Source organism: Panthera onca, chromosome D2 (assembly GCF_046562875.1).
Source record: "Panthera onca isolate mPanOnc1 chromosome D2, mPanOnc1 haplotype 2, whole genome shotgun sequence".
Taxonomy (NCBI): domain Eukaryota; kingdom Metazoa; phylum Chordata; class Mammalia; order Carnivora; family Felidae; genus Panthera; species Panthera onca.
This window is the reverse complement of record NC_138349.1, coordinates 84,029,149-84,042,446: the sequence shown is the minus strand read 5'-3', so window position 1 is coordinate 84,042,446 and position 13,298 is coordinate 84,029,149. Positions and strand designations below refer to the sequence as shown.

Here is a 13,298-nt window from a genome sequence, read left to right as displayed (position 1 = left end):
GCTTGGCTGCAAGAGCCAGAGTTCCACTAAGCGCAGAGGAAGCAGTAAGCATGGCCTGTCGGGAAGTCTGGAAATAAAACCAGTAGATGGAGGAGGAAGCAGAGTAGAGAGAATCTGTGATTGGAATTCAAAGGCACAACAGCGGCGAATCAAAATCATCCAAGTACGGATGGCAGCATCCAGGAGGAAGGGTTCACCTTGTCAAAGAGCTTGGCTACCTCTCTCTCAGACACAAAATACAAATGACCCAAACGAAATACGCTAATATTGATAATGTGCGAGAAGGCAGGCAGTGCCATGTGATGTATGAGGATGGCCGTTGTGCTCCAGGAGATCAGGGTGGGAGAACTTGGGCAACACCGAACACTGAATCGATTATGCCCTCCACCCCACCCCTAGGCGTCAGTCAAAATCAAAATAATATTAAAAACAAATTACCTGAGAGGCGCCTGGGTGGCTCAGTCGGTTGAGAGCCTGAGGGTGGCTCAGGTCATGATCTCACAGTTCGTAGGTTTGAGCCCCGCATTGGGCTCTGTGCTGACGGCTCAGAGCCTAGAGTCTGCTCCGGATTCTGTGTCTCCCTCTCTCTCTGCCCCTCCCCTGCTCACGCTTTGTCCTGCTCTCTCTTAAAAATAAATAAAAACATTAAAAAAATTTACAAAAAAAAAATTACTTGTAACGAAGTTCAATGAAGTCCTGATACTCCCTTAAGAACAACTTTTGTTGCCTTGCTTTAAAAAGAAATGACGTTCAGTGCTTCTGTTCCGCTGGTGCCCGAAATTCACATGCAGTCTGTTGCTGGCGGCTTGCTCAGGCCATGCGTGTGGGACGGCATCACCTCAGTGAATGCACACAGTGATGGGTTGTTTGCTCAGTCTCCCGGGGATGAATCGGAGTAAACAGGCTCCCAAGATTCTGTTAATGTAAGTGAAAAAGCAAATGCATTAATGTAGTGAGAATGTTACAAACAACCCCGATATTCTAATTTCTAGCCCACCTTCTCCCTGTGCTGTTTAATTCACGCTAGGGATATCCTTTTCCAGGGCTTAATAGTCATCTGTCTGCATTTTTGCCTTTATCAGAGAACCTCAGAAACCAGGCACAGGATTAGAAATGTACATAGGGGCACCTGAGTGGTTCAGCCGGTTAAGCATCTGACTCTTGGTTTCCGCTCAGGTCATGATCTCACGGCTTATAAATTCTAGCCCTGCACTGGGCTCCTGCTTGGGATTCTCTCTCCCTCCCTCTCTCTTTCTGCCCCTCCCCCACTTGTGCTTGCTCTCTCTCCCTAAGTGAATAAATCAACTTATATAAAAAAATGTACATTAAGTGAACACAGAAGCCTTCACATACCAGGAACTACACCAAGCACTGGACACGCACTGAAAAATGAAGGAGGTACACTGTAAACTTCCTATCTTAGAGCCTAGCAGAGGACAGTAACATTAAAACAATAATTATAAAAATGGAATTCTGCAAAACAATAGAGGAATTGATTCAGCTGGTGTGGCCAGTGGAAGCACCTCTGAGAAAATCACATTGTAACTCACCTTTTGCTACATGGTCTCAAAGTACACTCTCCCAGCCCTGATGCTACTTGGGAGAAAAATTAAGAGTCTAAGTGCCAGAAGTTTTGTATCCTGCAGATTGAATGTGACAGCTAGTATTTTAAAAAATGACACTTGGAAGCCATGAGGAAGGCGTGTTCTGGGGTCAAACCATCGAATTGGAGATGCTTGCTGACTGCAAGACCCTGGACTAGTGACTCAACTTGTACTAACATCAGTTCTTCATCTTGTAGAATAGATGTATCACATGCTTCGTAAATGATCATCAACACGAATCAGGGTAATCTGTGAAAAGCAATTAGCACAATGACGAAGTGCTAAGTATTCAATATCTGTCGTCACATTAGGTTTCTTCTCTGTAAATGCTTCACAGACCTTGCCAACTTTTGCTGTTGGGAAGGCGCTCTTTTCCCAATACTCATCGAGACTATTCCTGCTTGTTGACACACTCTTTCTTGAAAAACCTTAGTGTCCGATCAAGTTACAGACTTGGTCTTGAAGACATTCTGTAGTTTAGGTTGACTTCTTCAGAAATCTGATACGTACATCAAGATTTTGATAGGTTAAATGTCTCAAACAGAGGTAGTGTCACATCAGAGATTAAGAGGATGGGTTCCAGACCCCACTGACCTGGGTTAAAAATCCCAGCATTACCATTTATTAGCTAAGTGACTTTGAAATAAATACTTAAACTTTCTGTGGCCCGATTTCATCATATATAAAACAATAATAATAATAGTACCTGCCACATACTATTGTTATAAGGAATAAATAAGTGTGTTACGTAGAGAGCTTAAAACCTTGTCTGGCACTTAAACACTGGTATATGCATTAGCTACTATAATGCTTTCATTAAATCTTCTCAACTATACACTTTAAATGCTAATATTTAATGAAATTGTAAGGTCTGTGGAACCTTTAGATATTGTTCATTGTATCTCCAGTACTTAGAACAGCATCTACTCAACAAGTATTATAAACACAAATTAATATAAGTTAATAAACTAAATTCATGGGTGAATGAAGATACATGAATTCCTATGTTACAGATAAGGATATTACAACTGAAGGTAGTTTGCTGATTTCTCCAATACGTACCGAACATGTAACAGGATCAGCCTATGTCTCTGACTATAAAACACATAGGCTTAACCACATATATTTGTAGTGGAAACATGCAGGGCTCAGCCAAGGGAAAAGAGAAAGCAGATCATGGAAATAACCAGTTTGGGGAACTGCTAATGGTGGGGCTGAAGAACAAAAGGGAGTCCAAATTGACGGAAAATCCTATACTAAAGTGTATTCCAAATCAGAATCTTTTAGGATGGTGCTCCAGAATCTGAATTCCTAACAAACAGCCCGGTAATTCTATGCTCTCAATGCTTGGGACGTCCTTCGTAGAACATACTCCAAAGGGACTGACATGGTGGACGCTGAGGTTAGGAAGTGAAAGGCAAGGATGTAGGAATGTAACCGAGGGTAGAAAATTCAGAGAGGTTACAATCGGGAGTAAAGTACTAGTCTCGAAGGGGATCATCAAGAATCTCTCCAGCGAGAGGGCTGAACTGCTGTTGGAATAAACTCGAAGTATCTTAATGATCTATCAAAAGTATATTTTTATTACCTGGACTATTGAAAGTTGTGGGTTTGTTGTTGTTGTTGTTTGGTTTGGTAAAGATTGGAAGAAATAGGATGCTGAGATTCCAAAGAGTTCTCATGGCGTGCACTTGAACCATCTCCGCAATGCAGTTTACCTTTCCCTCCACGCTTCTGTGCCCTGGGATTGAGGAGGGCAGTGTGGCACCTGACTGTCTGTTAGGAGGAGAACTGCCACTGAGTGTCTCCAACATACTCGCCTGTCCTACGGACAAAAGTCACAGTGTCAAACTCTAGCCTATACCGCACAGAGTCCTAAGTGTAGGTCATGTGTATGAAGCTAGCAAGTAGTTGTAACACTTATCTCTCAATTATCATTGATTATTAGATAACAATACATCTGCCTCTGGGGCACCTGGGTGGCTCAGTCAGTTAAGCATCCGACTTCATCTCAGGTCGTGATTTCACTGTTCCTGAGATCTCACTGTTCGAGCCCCACGGAGGGCTCCGTGCTAACAGCCCAGAGCCTGGAGCCTGCTTCAGATTGTGTCTCCCTCTCTGCTCTTACTCCGCTCATGCTCTATCTCTCTCTCAAAAATAAATGAACATTAATTTTTTTTTATAAATTTCACCTGCTTTTAAGAGTCACCCCTCTTTATGGTACTATCTTAAAAATCACAAGCATAAGTTTAAAAATTAAGTAGTTATCGCTTCAAAAACACATATGTCATATATGTATGATTTTTAAAAAAATACTCAGAAAATGTTGTTTTGATGTTGCCAAGAAACGAGCATTAAGTTTAGCAATAGTGGGCCCACAAGTTTTCACACATGATCCTAATTTAGTCCTTTTCTTTAGGCTAAAGAGGAAATGCATTTCCAATTAATAATTCAATGCATTTGTGCATGAAGAGATGAATATTTTGGATGCCATCCTTAATATAAGAAATGGAAACTATTCCTTAAAACTGCTTCATAAATACTCAGTATGTCTACCAATTACTAAATCTGTTTGCATATGCATCTATCTTTACATATTTCGGTAATGTTAAGGAATTCTCAGAGACAACGATCGATTTCCTATAAATGGAAAGCCTCTAAAGTTGATCTAACGGTGCTTACTCAGCCCATCTTATGTAGTTTAGGTATTTACCTACTCTTTCTCCCATAATGTCATATTGGTAAATATTCAGCGAGCTCTTATTCTAAAGCTTCTTTTGTTGGCTCTCTGATGCTCTGTGGTATGCCATCCATCCACTTTTTACCTTCTTCCAACTTTCTGAAGAGCCTCTGGCTCCCTCACTTCCAGCTCAACATTTAACGAAGCCACTCTCTTGAAAGTTATTACAAAATCTAATACTTTTCCCAGTCCTCATTTTTAAAATGAGCCTGTTCTAACAACTTTGCCCTCATATGATTTCCAGAAAATGGCAAGTTTTTAAAGACATTTTCTCAGTCTCCTTTCATTTTGAAAATTTTATATTATGCAACATACTTAACAGAGATAGAAAATAATATAACAGATCTCTCATGGACTCAGCACTAAAACAGATGTTAACATTTTGTCATATTAAACTCAAAATTCACCTTTCTACCAGAATAAGAAGAAAATGATTCACAGCCAGAGCCCTAACCAGAACCTTTTCCCCCCCTCTCACTTCCCCAAAGGAACGTGTACATCATTTCCATGCATAGTTTTGTACATTTACTGCATGTGTATTCATAAACAATGTACACTATGCCTTAATATTTGCATGACTCTTACCAAATTCTGCACCTCTTTCTGCAACATGCTTTTTAATGATATTATGGGTTTTAAAATTAGCCACATTTACACATGTAACTGAACTCTATTCCTTGTATCTGCTGTATACATCAAGATTTATTCATTTCTCTACCCCATGAAAATTCGTTTTTTCCCTCTTTTTTTGCAACACACAGCCCTGAAATCATAATCTTTGTACATGTCTCTGTGTATAAGAATTTCTCCAGGGTAGAACCTGAGGAGTAGAATCTCTAACGCAAAGAGCATGTGTGTCTTAAGTTTTATTAGTTATCAAGTTGTTCCCTTAAGCGAATGCCCCAGTTTGCACTCCCACCAGTTCTGTCCCACCTCTTCTCCATGTTCTCTCCACCACTTGCCATTACTAGATGCACTAATGTGTTTGGATGTGATGGATGATGGGATGGATAGGACAGAGTATCTCCTTCTTTGGGTTTGTATTTTCCTTATTGCCAGTTAGGCTGAGCATCTTTCCCTATGTTTATTGGTCACTAGTGTTTATCTCTTGTCATTTACATGCTCATAGTCTTTGCCCACTTTCTGTTGGGTTCTTTTTATTAATATATAGAAGCATTTTACTTTGTATATATATATATATATATATATATATATATATATATATATATATATATATAATTTATTGTCAAATTGTTTTCCATACAACACCTAGTGCTCATCCAAAGAGGTGCCCTCCTCTATGCCCATCACCCACTTTCCCCTCTGCCCCACCCCCCATCCACCCTCAGTTTGTTCTCAGTATTTAAGAATCTCTTATGGTTTGCCTCCTTCCCTCTCTGTAACTTCCCCCCCCTTCCCCTCCCCCCTGGTCTTCTGGTAAGTTTCTCAGGATCCACATAAGAGTGAAAACATATGGTATCTTTCTCTGCCTGACTTATTTCACTTAGCATAATACTCTCCAGTTCCAACCACATTGCTACAAATGGCCAGATTTCACTCTTTCTCATTGCCAAGTAATATTCCATTGTATATATAAACCACATCTTCTTTATCCATTCATCAGTTGATGGACATTTAGGCTCTTTCCATAATTTGGCTATTGTTGAAAGTGCAGCTATAATCATTGGGGTACAAGTGCCCCTATGCATCAGCACTACTGTATCCCTTGGGTAAATTCCTAGCAGTGATATTGCTGGGTCATAGGGTAGATCTATTTTTAATTTTCTGAGGAACCTCCACACTGTTTTTCAGAGCGGCTGCACCAGTTTGCATTCCACCAACAGTGCAAGAGGGTTCCCGTTTCTCCATATCCTCTCCAGCATCTATAGTCTCCTGATTTGTTCATTTTAGCCACTCTGAGTGGCATGAGGTGATATCTCAGTGTGGTTTTGATTTGAATTTCCCTGATAAGAAGTGACGCTGAGCATCTTTTCATGTGCCTGTTGGCCATCTGGATGTCTTCTTTAGAGAAGTGTCTATTCATGTTTTCTGCCCATTTCTTCACTGGATTATTTGGTTTTTGGGTGTGGAGTTTGGTTAGTTCTTTATAGATTTTGGATACTATCCCTTTGTTTGATATGTCATTTGCAAATATCTTTTCCCGTTCCGTTGGTTGCCTTTTAGTTTTGTTGACTGTTTCCTTCACAGTGCAGAAGGTTTTTATGTTGATGAGGTCCCAATAGTTAATTTTTGCTTTTAATTCCCTTGCATTTGGAGATGTGTTATGTAAGAAATTTCTGCGGCTGAGTTCAGAGAGGTTTTTTCCTGCTTTCTCCTTTAGGGTTTTGATGGTTTCCTGTCTCACATTCAGGTCCTTCATCCATTTTGAGTTTACTTTGGTGAATGCTGTAAGAAAGTGGTCTAGTTTCAACCTTCTGCATGTTGCTGTCCAGTTCTCCCAGCACCATTTGTTAAAGAGACTGTCTTTTTTTCCACTAGATATTCTTTTCTGCTTTGCCAGAGATTAGTTGGCCATACTTTTGTGGGTCCAATTCTGGAGTCTCTGTTCTATTCCATTGGTCTATGTGTCTGTTTTTGTGCCAATACAATGCTGTCTTGATGATTATAGCTTTGTAGTAGAGGCTAAAGTCTGGGATTGTGATGCCTCCCGCTTTGGTCTTCTTCTTCAAAATTGCTTTGGCTATTCGGGGTCTTTTGTGGTTCCATACAAATTTTAGGATTGCATGTTCTAGCTTTGAGAAGAATGCTAGTGCAATTTTGATTGGGATTGCATTGAATGTGTAGATAGCTTTGGGTAGTATTGACATTTTAACAGTATGTATTCTTTTGATCCATGAGCATGGAATGTTTTTCCATTTCTTTGTATCTTCTTCAATTTCCTTCATAAACTTTCTATAGTTTTCAGCATACAGATCTTTTACATCTTTGGTTAGGTTTATTTCTAGGTATTTTATGATTCTTGGTGCAATTATGAATGGGATCAGTTTATTTCTCTTTCTGTTGCTTCATTATTGGTGTATAAAAATGCAACTGATTTCTGTACATTAATTTTGTACCCTTCAACTTTCCTGAATTCATGGATCAGTTCTAGCAGACTTTTGGTGGAGTCTATGGGATTTTCCATGTAAAGTATCATGTCATCTTTGCAAAAAGTGAAAGCTTGACTTCATCTTTGCCAATTTTGATGCCTTTGATTTCCTTTTGTTGTCTGATTGCTGATGCTAGCACTTCCAACACTATGTTAAACAACAGCAGTGACAGTGGACATCCCTGTCGTGTTCCTGATCTCAGGGGGAAAGCTCTCAGTTTTTCCCCATTGAGGATGATGTTAGCAGTGGGCTTTTCATAAATGGCTCTTATGATGTTTAAGTATGTTCCTTCTATTCCAACTTTCTTGAGGGTTTTTGTTAAGAAAGGATGCTGAATTTTGTCAAATGCTTTTTCTGCACCTATTGACAGGATCATATAGTTCTTATCTTTTCTTTTTTTAATGTGATGTATCACATTGATTGATTTGCGGATGCTTAACCAGCCCTGCAGCCCAGGAATGAATCCCACTTGATCATGGTGAATAATTCTTTTTATATGCTGTTGAATTCGATTTACTAGTATCTTGTTGAGAATTTTTGCATCCATATTCATCAGGGATATTGGCCTGTAGTTCTCTTTTTTGGCTGGGTCTCTGTCTGGTTTGGGAATCAGAGTAATGCTGGCTTCATAGAATGAGTCTGGAAGTTTTCCTTCCCTTTGTATTTTTTGGAACAGCTTGAGAAGGATAGGTATTATCTCTGCTTTAAATGTCTGGTAGAATTCCCAGGGAAGCCATCTGGTCCTGGACTCTTATTTGTTGGGAGATTTTTGATAACTGATTCAATTTCTTCACTGGTTATAGGTATGTTCAGATTTTCTATTTCTTCCTGTTGGAGTTTTGGAAGTGTGTGGGTGCTTAGGAATTTGTCCATTTCTTCCAGGTTGTCCAGTTTGTTGGCACATAATTTTTCATAGTATTCCCTGATGATTGCTTATATTTCTGATGGATTGGTTATAATAATTCCATTTCCATTTGTGAATTTATCTATTTGGGTCATATCCCTTTCTTTTTGAGAAGTCTGGCTAGAGATTTATCAATTTTGTTTATTTTTTCAAAAACCTAACTCTTGGTTTCATTGATCTGCTCTACTGTATTTTTAGATTCTATACTGTTTATTTCTGCTCTGATCTTTATTATTTCTCTTCTTCTGCTGGGTTTGGGGTGCCTTTGCTGTTCTGCTTCTATTTCCTTTAGGTTTGCTGTTAGATTTTGTATTTAGGATTTTTCTTGTTTCTTGAGATAGGCCTGGATTGCAATGTATTTTCCTCTCAGGACTGCCTTTGCTGCATCCCAAAGCTTTTTGGATTGTTGTCTTTTCATTTTCATTTGTTTCCATATATTTTTAAATTTCTTCTCTAATTGCCTGCTTGACCCATTCTTTTTTTTAATTTTTTTTAAACATTTATTTATTATTGCGAGACAGAGAGATACAGAGCGTGAGCAGGGTAGGGGTAGAGAGAGGGGGAGACATAGAATCCGAAGTAGGCCCCAGGGTCCGAGCTGTCAGCACAGAGCACCATGTGGGGCTCGAACTCACAAACTGCAAGATCATGACCTGAGCCGAAGTCATTGGCCCAACCAACTGAGCCACCCAGGGGCCCCAGACCCATTAATTCTTTAGTAGGGTGTTCTTTAACCTCCATGCTTTTGGAGGTTTTCCAGACTTTTTCCTGTGGTTGATTTCAAGTTTCGTAGCATTGTGATCTGAAAGTGTGCCTGGTATGATCTCATTTATTTTATACTTATGAAGGGCTGTTTTGTGACCCAGTATGTGATCTTGGAGAATGTTCCATGTGCACTCGAGAAGAAAGCATATTCTGTTACTTTGGGGTGCAGAGTTCTAAATATATCTGTCAAGTCCATCTGATCCAATGTATCACTCAGGGCCCTTGTTTCTTTATTGATCCTGTGTCTAGATGATCTATCCATTGTTGTAAGTGGGATATTCAAGTCCCCTGCAATTACCACATTCTTATCAATAAGGTTGCTTATGTTTGTGATTGTTTTATGTATTTGTGGGCTCCCATATTTGGCACACAGACAATTATAATTGTTAGCTCTTCTTGATGGATAGACCCTGTAATTATTATATAATGCCCTTCTTCATCTCTTGTTACAGCCTTTCATTTAAAGTCTAGTTTGTCTGATAAAAGTATGGCTACTCCAGCTTTCTTTTGACTTCCAGTAGCATGATAGATAGTTCTCCATCCCCTCACTTTCATTCTGAAGGTGTCCTCAGGTCTAAAATGAGTGTCTTGTAGATAGCAAATGTACGGGTCTTGTTTTTTTGTTTTTTTGTTTTTTTAAATCCATTCTGATACCCTGTCTTGTTGAAGCTTTTGGTCCATTTACATTCAGTGTTATTATAGAAAGATATGGGTTTAGAGTCATTGTGATGTCTGTAGGTTTCATGCTTGTAGTGATGTCTCTGGTACTTTGTGGTCCTTGCAACATTTCACTCACAGAGTCCCCCTTAGGATCTCTTGTAGGGCTGGTTTAGTGGTGATGAATTCCTTCATCTTTTGTTTGTTTGAGAAAACCTTTATTTCTCCTTCTATTCTGAATGAAAGACTTGCTGGGTAAAGGATTCTCGGCTGCACATTTTTCCTGTCCATCACATTGAAGATTTCCTGCCATTCCTTTCTGGCCTGCTAAGTTTCAGTAGATAGGTCTGCACTACTCATATGTGTCTACCTTTGTATGTTAAGGCCTGTTTATCCCTAGCTACTTTCAGAATTCTCTCTTTACCCTTGTATTTTGCCAGTTTCACTATGATACGTCGTGCAGAAGATCAATTCAAATTACATCTGAAGGGAGTTCTCTGTGCCTCTTTGATTGCAATGCCTGTTTCCTTCCCCAGATCGGGGAAGTTCTCAGCTATGGTTTTTTCAAGTACACCTTCACCCCCTTTCTCTCTCTCTCTTTCTTCTAGAACTCGTATGACACAGATATTTTTCTGTTTGATTGCATCACTTAGTTCTCTAATTCTCCCCTCATTCTCCTGGATTTTTTTATGTCTCTTTTTCTCAGCTTCCTCTTTTTCCATAATTTTATCTTCTAAGTCACCTATTCTTTCCTCTGCCTCTTCAGTCCGAGCTGTGGTCACCTCAATTTTATTTTGCACCTCATTTAGAGCACTTTTTAGTTCCTCGTGTCTTAGTCCCTTGATCTCTGTAGCAATAGATTCTCTGCTGTCCTCTATGCTTTCTCAAGCCCAGCGATTAATTTTATGACTATTATTCTAAATTCTTGTTCCATTATGTTGCTTAAATCGGTTTTGATCAATTCGTTAGCTGTTGCTACTTCCTGGAATTTCTTTTGAGGAGAATTCTTCTGTTTCGTCATTTTGGCTAGTTTTCTGTCCCTTATGCATTTTAAAAGCTTGTTGTGTGCTCTGACCTGCGAGCACTGCTATATTGAAGAGGGGTCATACATTGTCCAGGGCCTGGCCCTTCAGAAGTGTTCTTTCGGTGATTGTTAGTTGCTCTCTATGGTTGTGACTTTGGTTACTTTATTACCCTACTCCTAGTGGTATTTTGGACCCTCCCCCAGGTGTGCTTTGATTTGTTCCTTGGAGTAGCCCTGGAAAGGAAAACAGACAAACAGGAGACGAAAACACACAAACACACAAATAACACAACAAAGAAACAAACAAAAGCAAAAAACTAAAAACTAAAAACAAAATACCCAAAACACCAACTCCGTAAGGAAGAGGGTGGAGGTGGTGGTGAAGGAAAAGCACAAAGACAGAATGACAGGAGCGGGGGTGGGGTGGGGGGGCGGGGAGAGAAAATAAACACTGACTAGGCAGAGAGACTAAAAGGCTTAATCCAGAGAGAACGGAAAATGAAGAAGGAGGCGGGGAAAACGAAACGAAGGTACAGTTACCCAGACAGAGAAACTATATGGCTTGATTATTCCAGAGGGACAGAAAAGAGTGTAAAGGAGGTGTAGAACATGTGTCAAGACAGTGGATTAAATACATCTGTTTAGACAGACCAATAGCCAGAGTAACCAGCCTAGGGGCGGGAAGAGATAAGGAGGAGAAACGGGGGTTGGAAGAGAATATATCTATATATCCAGAGTTGACCCAGAGTTAATCCAGGAAATGCTGCATCGCCGGTTGGGAGTAGCTCTTTGCAGGGTCTGTGCCGATCCGGTGCATACGCAGTTACCCAGTGCAAGGGGTGAGCTTTGGGGTGATCTGGACCCACCTCCACTGTGGGCCCCAGGAGCCATCCCTGAGGTCCTGCCTTGGTGGGGGAGGGGGGGCAGGGGATGGTGATCCCTCAGTCTCTTCTCCACGGAGCCGGAAAGGTAGACTCAGTTGGAGTCGTCCTCACTGTGCCCCGGGCGCAGACAGGTTGGTCCTTCTCGCTCCACCAACTCCCCTGACCCTGCGCTTGGCTAGGATTCAAAGTCCCACTCCGTGCACTCAGGCACTGGGGAAGCACCTCTCAGTGTGGAGATGTGTGGTCCGGCTGGCTTTGTCCGTGCCCTTGCACTTCGGGGAGGACCGCCTTCTCCTACTGCGGACTGGCCACTGCCCTTGCTGCAAGCCCCCGGGGTGGCGGACACAGGCAGGCTTTGTCTTTTCCCACAGCACTCCAGGGAAACGGCAGCGTTTTCCTCTACTTTCTGTTTTTTGAGAGAGAGCGTGCGTGTGTTAGCAGGGAAGGGGCAGAGAGAGAGGCAGACAGAGAATCCCAAGCAGGTTCCTTGCTGTCAGAGCAGAGCCCGATGTGGGGCTGGAACTCATGACCTGAGCCGAAATCAAGAGTCAGATGCTCAACCAACTGAGCCACGCAGGTGCCCCTACGAGCACTTTAAGTAGACATTACCCCTTTGTTTACTTACATAGAATGTAAAATATCTTCTGACACTTTGTAAAAAACTTCAAAAAATCTTTTAACAAGGTCTTTGCTTTTTCTATTTGCCATGTAAAAGTTTTATTTCAAATATCATTTTTTAAATGTTTGCTCTGTGTTGTGAAATAATGTTTCCCATGTGTCACTCTATTGGTATAGTATTAACAATATCATTAGGTTACTCTTGTGAGTTTTGTTGTTTGAATCTTAGGGATTATTGTTTGTTTTTTAATCTGATTTATCTATTAATGACTGATGGAGGTGTATAAAAATCTCCCATTACAATGATGACCTTCTTGATTCCTTCTTACACTTTTATCAGGAGATATTTGAAGCATGTTCAACCAAATTTGGAATGACTAAATCTTTCTGGTAAATAAACCTTTTTATCAGTATGTATTAACAATGTTTATGTTAATGCTTTTTTGCTTTCCAATCTATTTTGCCTGATATTATACATTTATACCAGTTTTGTTGGAATATCTCTTCAATTTTTTCCTGTCTCTGTGTTCTCCTTCTGAAATCATGATTAGACTCTCATTCTGTGTATCTTTTATAAGCTCTTTGATATTTTCTATCACTTTCTCCACGCTTCATAAAGGTAATTGTTTATCAGATGAATCTTTAAATTTACTCTTTTATCTTGTATTGAATTCTAATTTCAGTGATACATCTTGTATCTGGAAATCATATGTGGCTCTTTCACAAACCTGTCTGTTAGATTTTGTTATACGCTCTTACGTAGTCAGAATTTTTCCTACTTTTATTGCTTGGTGGTCATTAAATACACTTCTTTAAAAATTCACATCCAGTATCTCCCGTCCCTCCAGGGACTGCTTATGCTGTTTTGTATGTCCTACTCATATGAGATTGCTTCTTTAGAAGTTTGGTGATTTAAAAACGTGAGCGCATATTTCTTGTGACTTTATGTGCATGGACCCTTTGTTGGTTGGGACAAACAGGTGCTCCTTTAG

At 40.2% G+C, this 13,298-nt stretch overlaps 1 long non-coding RNA gene across 1 annotated transcript in view; it reads right to left on the bottom strand.

The window, feature by feature from the left end:
- Positions 1-252: 252 nt before the first annotated feature.
- LOC132685562 (uncharacterized) overlaps positions 253-13,298 on the bottom strand; it is a 154,967-nt gene continuing 141,921 nt past the window's right edge. Inside the window, exon 3 of the long non-coding RNA XR_009613204.3 lies at positions 253-915. This is a non-coding gene — a long non-coding RNA (uncharacterized LOC132685562). The remainder of the gene's footprint in view (positions 916-13,298) is intronic.